Source organism: Nipponia nippon, unplaced genomic scaffold (genome assembly GCF_047370975.1).
Source record: "Nipponia nippon isolate SJK-2023a ecotype South Korea unplaced genomic scaffold, ASM4737097v1 scaffold_15, whole genome shotgun sequence".
NCBI classification, from domain to species: domain Eukaryota; kingdom Metazoa; phylum Chordata; class Aves; order Pelecaniformes; family Threskiornithidae; genus Nipponia; species Nipponia nippon.
Genome location: NW_028262331.1, coordinates 3897216 through 3911561, shown reverse-complemented (window position 1 = coordinate 3911561; position 14346 = coordinate 3897216). Strand labels below are relative to the sequence as shown.

Genomic DNA, 14346 nt, shown 5'->3' with positions numbered 1-14346 from the left:
CTTTGCCCTGTAAATAATTAAAGATGCCACTGGGGATATGTGCAGGGAGGCTCCTCAGACAGACTTGCGGAGCTGCGTTAGGATGTCCAGGCTGGGGTAGAAGGTGTCAGTTTTGCTGGCCTGGAGGCAGAGCAGGGGTCATGCTGTGGTTTAATCATCTTGTGTCCCTTGCTGCAGGTGGAGGTAAGCAATGCTGGCTCTTTTTTGCGCAGGCTGTTTCCAGAGCTGCACTAGTTTAGGAGTTACCAGCAAGCTCTGCGAGGTGGAAAAGGAAATCAACGCAGGCAGGCTTTCCCTGCATTCTGTGGGCTGGGAGCAGCCGCTCCCCACCACGCTTTACCTGGCAGAAGGTGGTACAATACAGGGAGCTCCTGCACAGGGCAAAGGGTCTGCCTCCCAGCTGCTTTCTGCCTTGCAGCCGTATGCAGGGGAGCTGGAGCTGAACCTTATTCAAGGATGTGGACTGCACTACAGGAAGGGTAAAGAGCTCTTGGGAGTATTTCACCGTGTTTGCTCAACCATGTAATGCAATCTTTAGTGCACAATGCTCTACATGCTTGATTATCTTTCCCTTGGTTTATTTATTTATTTTGACTGCTACAGTAAAGCTTGTGGGTGTCTTTTTTTTTCTTTTTTCCCCTGTTGGTTTTTGCTCTAGAAGTATTTTAACCAGACCTCTCGCTTCACTGAGTTTTCAACACAATATGAGCATTTAGCATCATGGCATCACGACAGTGTGGGACTGTGATCCGCACACGATGATGTTTCTGTGTGTATTCTAGACTTAGTAGTATTTCATAAAGACACATACAAACAACGGCAGGCACATAAATATTTTGCTAAAGTATTGTTCACATACAGGAATGTAATTTTCTACACTTGCACAATATTAGTTGCAAATGGATTTATATTTCTATCTGTGTATGTAGTGAATCAAATTGCATTTGTTGTATACGCATAGGATTATGGTAAAAATTTGGATAAAATGTACAATTCTTAATATTAAATAGATATTAAATCTCTAGGAAAGTGAGACACACACCTTCCTGGAGACACTCCTGCTTAGTTTTCCCTCAGTCTTGCCCCCTGCTACAAGAAGCTTACTCAGGCTACACCTGGGACTATTTAATTTCCCGGTTTGTTCAGCGGCACGGTAAATCTAAGCTATTTTCTTGCGAGTTGTTCCATGGTAATCTACTTCCTGCTGCTACAATGGCTAATAGACCCTGGATAAAATCCTCTCGATGGCTTCAGAAATGAGCCTCATAGCTCAGACTTGTGCTCAGAAGAGGACTCAACCGGGCAGCAGACATTCTAGCTGATGGTGAGCTTTCCTCTAAATCTCCACTAAAAGCCAACTTGAGTCAGTACTGATGAACACTAGGCACCTTTTTCATTCATATAATGTGGATTGTGGCTCTCAGTTCAGATGTTTAGGGCCAGTAGTTCAAAGAAATAAAATACCCTTCCAGCTGATCTAAATAGGGGTGGGGGAGCGTGACATCTTCAAAACACTTGGCATCAGCATCTATGAAAATCACTGGCAACGTTGATTCCAATGGTAACAGGATTTCTTAAGCTAATGTGAAACTCTCTTGCTCTCCTTGCCCAGGTGCTGTTCAGTCACGGTACACGTCTGCCTGCTCGGTTTAGAGTACGAGGCCTTGAACAGTTCCTGAAATGAATTTATTTGGACAATGAAGTCAGTACAGAATTTGTCTTCGTGCTTTAAAGCATGGCAGCCACTTTCCAGGTCTCTCTAATTTAGCGTGCCTGATAATAATAAAGACAGTTCAGCCTCATATCTGCAGAGAAATCAAAGCAAGAGGTTCTTCTCTTTGCAATTTATTTAGCAGGAGAGTTGAACAAAGTGAGGGGGCGTACCAGTCTAGAAATATTCAAGCTATTGGCAGTGCAGCAAGCGATAACTGTGGTGTGAAGGGCAATGATCTGCTTTGGAGAGAGATGTACTGCATGCAAATGTAATACTTGCCCAGCCTGAGTGTACAAGAGCCACGCAAAGCTGATTCACTATAAGCAGGAGTTATTTCGCATAAAGCTTTGAGCTGTCAAATGTTTGTGCAGCTTTCTTTTCCTCCCGGGTGGATGAAGGTGGCCAGAGGTATTTGTTCTTCATGTGCTTTTTTGCCTCGTTAAGCACGTGGAGCCGGGTTCAGCACTTCAGTAAGCAGTGTAATGCTCCGTGTGTGGGTTCTTCAGCCATCTCTGCCTAGGCACAACCCAGACACTCCTGTTGTCAACTAATCAGTTTGGCAGCTGTGCTGACAGTGCCATGACAGACTCTTAAGTGAAGCACTGCTCAGTATTGCACAGATTGCTTCCCTTCCACTCCGATTCATTAACAGGTTTTCTTCCCAAATGAGTTAAGGCTAGCAAGCCTGTTCCAGTGGCGTGGACGCCTGAGCATTTCTTTCAGAAAACTGAAAGAATTTGGCAGCACAGACAAAGTCTTTCTACAGATCTCAACTTATTTTGAAATGAGTTCCTTAAGTTGCTGGGAACAACTAGATATGCATGTTTCCATGTGGCATGTAGGAGTAGCGTAGGATAATCATATAGAGATTAGAGAGATGTCGCTTCCCCAAACTTCACTGATGGGGAGGACTGATTTTTTTTTTTTTGGTAGGCTGTTCTAGATTAAAAAAAGTTCAGAAAGGTATTCCTCCCTCTAATTAATTTGACTTTTTCCTTACATTTTGATTCTTCTCTGAAAATAGACTGTAGAAAGCTTACATATTCTTACTCAGCAAATTGCTTCCCTTTGAGCATTGAGAGGCAGAGTGACTAAGTCCTGCTGCATTTTCTTATTGAGCACTAATACAAAAAGAAATGTGAACAGCTCTGTTCTTCCATCACACTCTAGAGGTTTCACAAACCAAACTTGAATTCAAAAAAATTTGGAGTTGCCTTGAGAATCCCAGTTCTGACTCAGAAAAGCTGTATCTGAATCCCTCTGCCTCCAAACCTTCTGGTATATGTGGGCACTCCTCTGATTACTTTGGGAAGCTCACTTTCATGTCTGCCAACATCAAACAACTTAGATTTCATCAGTCCCTCAAAAGCTACAGTTAAAAAGGATGATGTTTGGCAGCAAATATCAGGTAAAACACTGTAATATGCCCTTATATTGGACAGGTTGGCAAAACAGACACATTGCAGTTTCATAGAGCTGTAGCTGTGAGAGTCAAATCATAACATCAAGAGATGCTTAACAAAAAGCAGGGACAGGGCATGAGAGAAAGCACAGAAAGTTTGCTGTTAAATACAGAGGGCCAAATTTGCTGTTAGTGAAGTTCCCCGGAGGCCAGCTGGATTACTGATGAGGAGAACAGGACCCTGTAACATCAAAAATATCAAGCAAGCTTAGGGGGAGAATACCTCTCTCAAGAATGTTTTGACATTTCCCAGTGTTCAAAACTGGTAAAAAGGGGCCTGGCTGTATCACCCCCTATTTTGGTAAATGGTCAGATCCATGAGACTTTGCCTGCCATATTATAGGATTTGCTTTTGCCTTCATCTAGTCATTCATCAGTATGTAAAACTGCATGGGCACCATGAAACAAAATGACTTCCTAGCTATTTAAAAGCCTTTATCTTATTTTTCCAATCTGAAACCTACAGTTTAGATAAAGCCTGAGTCAATTTTCATCTTCCCTTGCATCACATTTCTGCCTTGGAGAAGTACAGGTGACTGCAGACAGTGAATCAAAACAGCCACTTCTCCCTGTGAATGACATCTATGCAGATGTTTAAGGACTGGGACTGTATTGTCCAAAACAACCAGGTAAAGTTGCAGAAAAATAACATACTAGCTTGAGAATTATATTCTTTCTACCAGATGTACTATTAGTACCACAAACATTGACTCATTTTCAATGGGGTTTGTATCTCCATATAAAATTGATCTTATGGGCTTTAATCCTTCCTATTGTAAAACTGACCCTGCTCATAAATCATAAATGGACCCTGACATCTGTTTTGATCAAGAAAGAGCCAAGTCGGCTTAATCTGTGCTCGGCTCCTTTCTGCTCCTCCTGCGAGGACAGCCGCTTTGGGGTGTGCTTCATGAGGATGGAGCATATGTGAAAGTGATCAAAAGCTATCATTCTGCCCCAAAGTGTTTAAGAAAAGATGCCTAAGCTTCACTCTGCATGGCTAGAAGCCATTAATAAATGGTGCCCAGTGCTAGGAGAACGTCGTGTCAGAGATGGTCTGGACTTTGCTGGAAACTCAAGTGTGCCAAAGAAGGCACAAGCATCGAGGAGAGAGGATGGTGTGTGCTGGGGGGTGCAGTTCTGCCTACATCTTTTCAGTCACTAAACAATAATTGATGTTTTAGAACCCTAAAATAACCTTTGTTTGAAAAATCCTAAAGGATCCTGGTGGAAGTGAACTGTTAACCCAAAATGCCTTCAATCTTGGGGAAAGGGCAAAGTTAGCTTTCTGCAAGTGTCGTGAGTCCTAATTTAGGATCCTGCCGACAATGCCAATTTGTCATGAATGGGTGATTTAGAACGCTTAAGGAATCACCAACAAAGGTATCGGTAAAAGTGGTTTTAATATGACGCGGTAAAAGCGTGACTTAACAAAGTTTGATGGCAAGGTTGACTCTAAATTACTGCATGGAAGAATCATACAAAGGAAAATGGAGTTACACTCAAGTTAGAATGATTCATGAAGAGACCAGAGATGCAAAGAGTAACCTTCCTGTTAAGTCATGTGGTTCAGAGTAGACTGGTTCAGGTTCACCCCCTTGCTTTCTAAACTCCTGATGGAGCTTAGGTGTGGCTAGGTCCAGTCTTAGTCTCAGAAAATGGCTTACGTCTAAAGGAAGAAATGCAAAGGGTAAGGAAGGCCCTCCTGTTGAGTCATGAGGTTCAGAAAGGACCCCCTTGCTGTCTAAACTCCTTCCTCAGAGAGGAGTCTAGGTGCGGCTGGATCCAATCCTAGTCCCAGACTTCGTCAATGGTTTATATCTAAGGCATTGTATGTGCAAAACTTATATTATGTTTCATTAGCATCAATTCAGCATGCAATCAAAGTTACCAAGACAAAATCAAAGTTACCATACTACAAGGTTACATGTGATGAATTAGCACTCATCTGGCAGCACCCCGCTTCCCTGTAGTGTAAGAGAGCTGCTCCCAGATGGTCCCTAGCAAGTGCCCTATGAGGATGAAGAAGGAGGCAACACCATGGGGAAGTCACTGAAAGGCTGGGCACACGATGGCCGTGCCTGAGGGGGACCTGTAAGAGTTGGTTTAGCCTGGCTTTGTCCCCTGCTTACAAGTGGGGACTTAAAAGGGAGCTGATGTGAAATGTCAGTAGCTTGTGGCTCTCAGCAGCTGCTCGTCAGACTTGATTTAGAAAGTGCATAGGAGTGGCGAATCCCCCTTGGGTTGCATGGGGACTGAGATGGTACGAGCCTTTGTACAAAGGTAAATGGAGCACTTTGACGTTTGCACCACCTGGTAAGAGACCTAACTAAAAGCCCCCATGCAAATCTATGTTATGGTGAAGTGTTTTATAAGTCCCATTGCATGGAAACCAGAGAATTTAAGGGATTTTTAAAGTTAGAGTCTGCACCTTTAGTTCATAATGGTACATTAAAAGCAAAGAACTGCAAAAGAGTATAAGCTCAGAAGCAATCCTGGGACTTTAACGGAGACAGATATGTGGGGAAAGCTAACGTGATTGATATCTGTCAGCAGAACAGTCTTGTCAAGTAGTTGTCAGGAGTAAAACAGCTGAGGACTGAATTCAGCGTCATGCAGAAGAAAGCCCTTGTGAAGCTGTATAGACTGCTGTGCTTTCCTGACAGAGCAGAATGAATTGGGACAGAGACGTATTTAATCACTTGATATATTATTTAGCGCACATACATATTTTAGCAAAACCCTGATTAGCTCCAACAGCATGTCTTCTGTAAATCTTCGTATTGTGCCTGTGAGCAGCACTCTTGGTAGCCCCTGTGCTTCTTGTATAGCAAAAGAGGATAGTTGCTGCCTTAGCCTTCAGGGCAAACTATGTCTTCCCTTTCTACTTCTCTACTAATTCACTTCTCCTCCTGTTAAGTGCAGACATGTACTGCTAACCATGGCACCACGCCTAAACTCAGCACAGTGTCTAGACCGGTCATCTGCCAGGCAGCTTCTCTTCACTGACCTTCTCGCCCTCCAACTCAGTAAAACGGCCAAGCAACTGCCCACTCCTCTCTTCCATTAGAATAGCAAAAAGACAACAACTGCCCTCGTACTGTTCTTTTATTCCCTGTCCTAGGTAGGAATTCTGTGTTCTCTTCTCCCAGTGCAGACTTCTTCTGCCTTCCCTCTACCCATCTAATTAAATGTCACTTATTACACTTAAAGGACTTTCTTAAGGAAGATCAAGAATTTGCTTGCTGTGTAAGGTGTGCTATTCTCTTTGTATCAAAACTGCATCGCTGCCAGTACCTAATGCTAAGAGAATCGTATTGCTGGGCAGTGGTGAGGGATTTGGAAGTCCGGAATGCTTGTGGCGATTGAGGGTAAGGTATCATTGTCACCTATAAAAAATAGTTGTGTCCTCACCATGACTGCCCACAAATGAATTAAGAGCTCTGCAATACTAGCTGTGCTTTTTGGAGTTAAATACATGTACTTCACAGCTTGCAATTGGCTTTGATAACTAGCTTCTCATTGTAAGCAGAGTTCAATTTAAAAAAACAAACAAACCTAAACAAAAATCCATAATGAACAGTAAACTTGACTCTTGCGTTTCTGCATTATGTGAAAGTTTCATGTAGTTTGAGGAAGAGCTGTCATATCTGTCACTGAGTATATAAAGGTTATCAAAACAAAATGCCATGAGAAATCTACCATTCTACCAGCATCCCTTTGCAGACTTTCTTTTCATAGTAAGGCTCTGCAATGGCAGTGTTTCTATTTGTCTTTAATGGGGTGAGAACATGCTCATAGACTTCAAGTGAAGGGAAACTAGAGTTGAATTGCCATGTGGGCTGTTTTCAACTAGTAAATGCACCTATACCTTTATCCTTTTTTTTTTTTCTTTAATAAATGTAACAGCTCCACTGGCTGTCTGCACATGGGTTTTGTTGAAGGATGCAGTCGTCTGTTGTGGCATGATCAGCAGCTTCTCCAGAACTTAAAACACTGCAGGGACCCTAAGGTCTTGCTGAAGTTCCATCAAATCTGAATCTGAAGGGCTTTTCTAGCTCTGGCTTGGAGTGCTCCTTTACTCTGTGAGCAGATGGAGCAGCCTGGTGCATGCTCTGCCAGCTAAAGGCCAGACACTCAGTGGGCTGACGTTGCTCTATTAACTCTCTGGCAGTAAGATTACATATAGGAAGAAGCTTTTCATATATTTATTTTGCATTTATTTTTCAAAGAGTTCACCTTGGTACTTCTTACTGGCCCTGGCCTCCTTCTTCACTGGGGCCTCCTTCTTCTAGCCGGCACAAAGATATGAGCAGCTCTGTGGACTCCATCCGAAGAGTTAAAACAAAGCTGCCAAATGTGCACTGCCTGTGATGTCACCCTCGGTGGCTAGTGTTCCGTCTGTGACTGGGATATCCTGATCTTTTTTTTTGCACTTGTGTGGATCCAGTAGCCCTGTTTCACCTTACATGTTTTTTCTATTATTCTTTTTCTGCTGGGCTAATTTGATCTAGAAAAGTGTCTCCTTATGGGTTCTTGTAACCATGCCATCATAGTGCTGAAAGTCACACCAAGGAGTTGACTTCTGTTTCAAACATACCCTGGCTGGGGTACTCCAAAAAAGAAAGATTTCTTTAGGTCCCCTCTGTCTTGATGGTGATGATACCACTCTATGCATCTCCCTGTAAATGTGAAGAAGTTCAACTTGTTGTGGAAAGGTTGTGGACTATGGCTGTTAGCAACAAAATTGAGGGGTAATCAAAAATACTTTCTGAACAGGGGAACTTTGTTGAAATACAACCATGACATGTAAATAACTGATGCTACAGTATATTGTGATGTATTGATGCAGATTCTGTTAAGTAAGAGATGCTAAGTCAAGGTATCTTGTGACTAACAGGATCACTCTTCTTTCCTTTTCCACTACTGCTTGCTCAGGACTGGAAGAAAGGAAGGGGAGGATAGACAGGGAGAGAGTCCCAGATAGTTGCATTAACTATGGCTAATAAAAACCCAAAGTGTCTGGCATACACAAAAGTTACCAGAAACAGATGGTAAAAAGACAAATGAATGGGAATTGGCAGCATACCTAGAGTAACCCCAGTCTCATCAAAACAGGGAAAGAGAAATAAAAATAATCACTGCGTACCATTTTGAAGTGACCACAGGGAATCTCTTAATTTGCTGGCAGGCTTCCCAAACCCAGTCTTTGGGAGCCTTGCATGTAAATTAACACTACTGAGGATGCAATCTAGTCCAGTGCCTTCTGGTATAAAGTGAACACCTCTCTGGAGGATGTATTATGAACACCAATGTATGGATGGTTCTTCCCTCGTTGGTTTCCTTTATGGGAAAGTGCAGTGAAAAAGATTATTCCCTTCAAATTATTTACATGTACCCCTTATGATTTCAGAGGGGATAGTGAGATTGCAATTAAATTTATTCTTAGTAGCATTACACCCCAAAGCAATCATGTCAAAATAGATCTGAAAAAGAACGCCCCAGGAGCATGAAAAGTGAGGAGGAAATTGTTTCTACATTCTTAATTCTGGCTGTTGCATTTGGTCTTCTCCTATGTTTCTGTGCTGACAAACGTTGAAGAAAGAGCAGTATCCCCACAATGACACCCAAGCTGACAGCAATCTCTCCTCCTGAAAAACTCCTCAGTGGATTCAGTAGGCTCTCCTCCAAGGTTTGTGTTTTGTTGTTGGTTTTTTGGTTTTTTTTTTTTAACAACTTATGGCAGAAAGTTAAACAAAGGTAGTCATCTGCACAGGACTTGGAGAAGCTCTACTCTGCTGCAACCTTCCTATTTGAGAGCGTTGAGTCTCTTAAACCCAGTTATTCTAAGTTCCCAAGGCACCTCACTCCTTCCCCAGTACAGCAGAGATGGAGTCATTGTGCCTTGGGCCCTCATTGCTAAAATGGGGCACCAATGTCGCTGGGTGTTTGTGAGGTGAAGTACATCCAAGAGCATGAGCTGGACAGCAGCTAAGGTAATGAAGCCTGTGTAAATAACAGCAAGAAAATGAGGTCTAGGAACAAAATGCAATGGCCTGTGATAAGTGGTATTTTCTAAAGCATTAATGACTGAGGTATGTGTTCCCATTAGGTGCATTTAGAAAAATCCCATGCTAAAGTTTCAGGGAACTTGTCTGACTTTAAAGAATGAGGCCAGTGGGAGTCTTTTTGTAGATGAGATGATTGGATCAGAGTTTGCGTCTCTATGGTAATTTGTTGCAGTGAAACTTACTGGCAGCATTAACTGATTTAATTCCGTAGATCCTTTTTGTGAAATCAAGATATCTGCTGGCTAGTTAAGTGCGTACAGACCCACCCTAAATCTCTTGCAAAAGCTACTGATGTGAGCGATGCTAAAATCTTTTAGGTGTGGATGGTGTATACTGTCGTATCCAAGGTTAAACTGATGATCAGATTTCAGGTTAAGAAAAAATTTTGACGTTCCCATTCACTGGTACTGTTGGAGCTTATATCTCCCCCATAGCATGGCAATTTCCTAGGACTGTCAGGGCACTACTTATTCAGCTCTCAGGGACCAAACACACATGCAGTGACCTGACCTTTTCTGTGGTCTTTGCAACATATGACAATTGTAGCCTTGTTGTCAAATTTGGGGCCTGCCTTGGAGGGGTGTGTGATGTGCGTCCTGTGGATCCCTTTGGACCGCGTGTCTAGTGCGTGATCATCTGCCCTCATGGCAGGGCACTGGTTTCAGGCAGTCGGGCCGTATGTCAGCTGCTAAACTGTGAGCGGTTCTTAGAGTGGTGACGTTTCTATCCGTCCCTCACTCAAGCCAGGGATATGTAAAAAGCCATATAAATAACCGATGTTACTTTTACCCTAAATAAATAATTTTAATTGCCTCAAGAAAACAAAACTGAAAGCATGTGAAAATCTCATTCACCCCTAAGTATGAGTCGTCTTGTCCTTTTCAAAGGCACATATGGCCAAGAACAGCCCTGCGATAACAAGCCAGGGCAGGAATAAGGTGTTTTAGGAACAGCAAATGGCTATCAGGGTTTCTGCGCGTAATACAGAGGGGCTTGTCTGAGGGGGAACGGGGACTGAGGGGCATTTGGCAATTTCTGTACATCTGAATCTAAGAGCTAGGGAAAGTAAGTTACAGGATGGTCACAGCATAGAGACTGGCTTGAACAATGTCAGCTGGAAATGCCTGAAAGGATCTGGCTGTGTTTCCACTTCTGCAGACCTGGGCTGAGGATCAAGTTCTGTGGAAGACACTTCAGCTTTTAGGAGAATAAGGTTGCTCTTACCCATCTGAATGGGTGAGGTAGAAGAAAGCTGAAAATGGCAATCTGTTCTGGGAACATTCATGGATGAAGGCAGACTAATAAAAAAGCGCTGCTGTAAAGCTAATAGTTTTAAGCAACTTTTCTATTTCTAATAGAGAGCAGAATTTCTGTAGAAAAGCTGGAATACTTTGTATTCCTTCATGTACCCAGCCCCTCTGCCTGTAGCTTGGATCGTTTATTTTTTTTACAGATCTGGTGTTAAATTGTACTTGCCAAGTCCTGTATGACGCTTGGATGTTCTGCAGGTATGTGACTAACATGCAGTTCAAAGCAAACTGAATGGCTGTTGCATCAGCTTCCACCCATCTCTCTCTTATTCTGATATCAGAAAACGTATTTTATAGTGGAAGATAATTTGTCCTTGCTTTAAGGAACACAGTGTGATGCCAGGAACAGAGAGATTTTGAAAGACTGGTTGCAAAGAAAGTTGGGTGAAAATTTTTGCCCTTTTTCCCTTCGCAAATGGATGCTCATTCCTGCAAATGGTTTTATTCTTAGCGTTACTGACAAGTGCCTGCAAAGACTCCTGCTGCTATCCTAAGGTTGTAGGCATTGCCTGTAAGGGCTCTGAAGGTAGTCTGGGGTCTGTTTTTTGGCTGAAACTCCAGACTTGAACCTGGGAAGGAGAGCAGGTCGTTGGAGTTAAAAATAAGAGGGAAGACCTGCTTTGGCTCTTACTGAGCAATAAAACATCTTTTCCAGGCTCCTTTGCCCACCTTTCTTTTGCTTTTTACTGCATCCTCTGTACAAGGAGGTTATTAGGAATCCATTTCTAAGTCAATAGCAAATTATGAGCCATTGGCCACCTGGAACTATTCCTGTTCACAAAAAGAGAGTTGATTTCTGCCATAATCTTTCCCATGTCCCTGTTCCTCTTGCAAGGACTGCTTTAGCTAACAGAGCAGAGAGAGCTATGAGCAGTCTCTGCTGGTATTGGCAGAAGGGGAGGAAAAACAGGAGAGCTTGGGTAAGAGCATCGCTTGTGGTTTTATCCCAATACACTGGTAATGAAGGCTAGGTGTGTGTTCCTGCAAGGAGCAAAAGTTACTCTCACAAGGCCCAGTTAGGGACCCAGTTAGGGACCTTCTGGTGCTTCAAATATCGAAAGCTACATTTATCTTATTATTTTAACATTTTCTTTCCTAGGTTCGAAAACCTTTATGCCTCTGCTATAACTAGAGGGGAGATACCCATTCATGCAAAAGGCTGAGGGTCACTACAGGTCTTGTAAGCTACCAAAAAGCATAAATACTAGCGTTTCATATGGCACTGAACTACGTATTGGACTGAGTTTGAATTCCAGATCTGCTAATACTGCTTTTTCTTGATGCTTGTTTGCTCTGCCTGATCTGTTGAGATGGTTGGTAACATACTGATCCAAAATAACTGTACTGTAACTATTGGTTCTTAGCAGAAAGGGGTTTTACGTTCAGAGAAAACTTGGAGATGCTGCTGTAAATGCTCTATCCTTATTATATCTTAGTGTGATATGTTAAGACAAATTAATTAGTGTGCAGTACGCTGTGCCTTCATGTAACCCTCAAGTAGTACCACATTCCTGCTGTATACTCTAAAAATATCTTGTTTCCTCAAAATGCAGGTCTGAGTTTTGCTGAACTTGTTCTTTTGGCTGGAAAACACTTTTCATTTGAAAACAATGCATAGTGTAGAAATTTAGTTAGATTTAACAACTTTTTAAATGTGTTCTACTGAAATTTTGTTTTGGTTTTGTTTTCTGCTGGAAAATAGAAACTAAAAAAGCTGGGCTGTCTCTAGGCAATTTTTTTTTTTTGTTCTGTTAACTAAAAGAAGTTAGCTATCTACAACCTAACAGCCTTCTCATTCTGGCACTAACCTGAAAAGAAGATAGAGCTCAGAGGCTGTATGTAGGTGAATGGAAGCCCATATACATAAGGCAGCTCCGAAAAAAACAGACTATACCTTCCTCCATCTAAAGGACCACGGCAGGCATAGAGGGAGCACTCCCAGGAGACAAATAGCACTTACCAGTGCATACAGCAACATCTATAAAGCGCTTGCCATCTTCCAGTTAGAAGAGGATAAGTATCCTCTTTGTTCTTTAACCTGAAATGAGGCTGCCAAGGAAACTGGATAGGAAATGGTGTACTTCGTCAAAGGTACAGCACTTTAGTACCCAAAGCAGGCTCCTGGACTACTAGTGCCCTGTTCTGGCAGGGACCGTATAGCACGATTTCTGAGGCAGCATCACCAGCGGGAGCAATTCCAATATTCCTGTAAGGCTTATTGTGTGAGGTGTTCCCCTGCTCCTCGCAGTGCAGGCAGTTGAGGTCAGCTCCCGGGGGGAGGGTTTAGTGCTTAACAGCTCGGTGAGGTCCCTCATCATCAATGAGTGAAATACATGGAGACAGTAGAAGGAAAATTCAATCTGTGAACATGTTCAGTATTAATTATTCAGCATATAGGGCTAGGTGTGCACTGGATCCCTTACAGAGCAGTGGCAGTCACTCCCTGAGTGGCCTGAAGACCAAGGTAACAGGAGAATAGGATGCAGCTAAAAGCATGTTTTGACTATTTCCAAGTTATCTGGATAGGTGAGCCGGCCTTCTTCCTTTGTCTGGGCTCTGTTTGCAATGGCCAATGTGTAAGAAGGGGGGAATATGTTCTTTTCCTTGCCCCTTTTTTTTTGAGATGTAGACATGAAATGGAAGAGGAGGCTTTGGCCCAAGTTATGATGGTAAGTTCAATTAGACGGGGCAAATCCTTTTGGAAATATGTACCTTCCCTTAGTAGCTCCTGGCTTTCTGTTGACATATCCATACTTGTGTCATACGGCAATTAGAGCTAAGGCATGATGACCTTGTAGTTGTCTTTACAAGCAGTGCATTAATTCATTAAAGAAACTGGATATCAGGCATGTTCTGGTTCAAGTCTTATTTCTTCATAAAGTATCCAGACTTCATAAAGCATCCTACGCACTTGATGCAGTAGCAAACAGTAGTTTGTATATCTATGGCACTCTCTGCCCAGAAAGCTCAAAACTAAAGCATGAGATGTTTTTATCTACTTACCCACGCGAGGATATTTTCCAGGCAATCACATCTGGGTTACAGGAACACGATTGTTTTAGTTGGCTACTACTGTGCTGGCGCATGTCTCTGAGGAGACTGTCCCAAGTTCTGATGTCCCTGTATGATCTGGCACCTCCTGAATTCTTCCGCCTCCCATGTTCAGTCTGCAAGAAGAACAGACCGGTTCCTTAGAAACCTGCACATGCATGAGCTTAGGAAGGGCTAAACCAAGGTTAAGATTTCCTCTGAAAAACTTTTTTTGCTTTCTGCAGAAACGGGCTTACAAATAGTAAAAACAAACCAGGCGTGTCTAGCTCAAACTCTACAAGTTCCCAATGCCATTTGGAGGCTGTTGGGATTCAGTTTCTGTTTATACACTTGTTTTTACTAGAGAAAGACTGCGTTTTACTGGGCCAGAACTAGCATAGTCACTTTTCAATTCAGCTTAGTCATTCTTCTACTTTGGACAAAGCCTAAACCACTAGAGGTCAGGGGAGGAATGGACAGGGATACCTTCTGAAAAATGGAGGGAAGGATAGAATTTGGCAGGGAAAGTATTTTTTTTTCCATGCCTGTATCATCTAGGTGAACTTTGATAGCCTTGATTTTTAGATAGTCCCCTGGGGAAAGCACAGGAGCGTTACTGGCATTTGACATCTCGATTCAGTCCTTGGCTTTGCTGCAGACTTACAGTGAGACCTTTAGCAAGTCATATAATTACTCTGTGCCACAGACCCCCATCTGCCACGTGGGGATTTCTACTGCACATTGTGTTTTCTCATTTCA

General features: G+C 42.7%; 1 protein-coding gene across 2 annotated transcripts in view; it reads left to right on the top strand.

Moving 5' to 3' along the window:
- SPNS2 (SPNS lysolipid transporter 2, sphingosine-1-phosphate) overlaps positions 1–14346 on the top strand; it is a 183973-nt gene that overhangs the window by 14512 nt on the left and 155115 nt on the right. Inside the window, exon 2 of one of the 2 annotated variants that reach the window (XM_087752202.1) lies at positions 10701–10755. The exons of the other annotated variant lie outside the window; for it this stretch is intronic. The gene's annotated coding sequence lies outside the window, so the exon portion shown is untranslated. The remainder of the gene's footprint in view (positions 1–10700; positions 10756–14346) is intronic. 2 annotated transcript variants of the gene reach the window in all.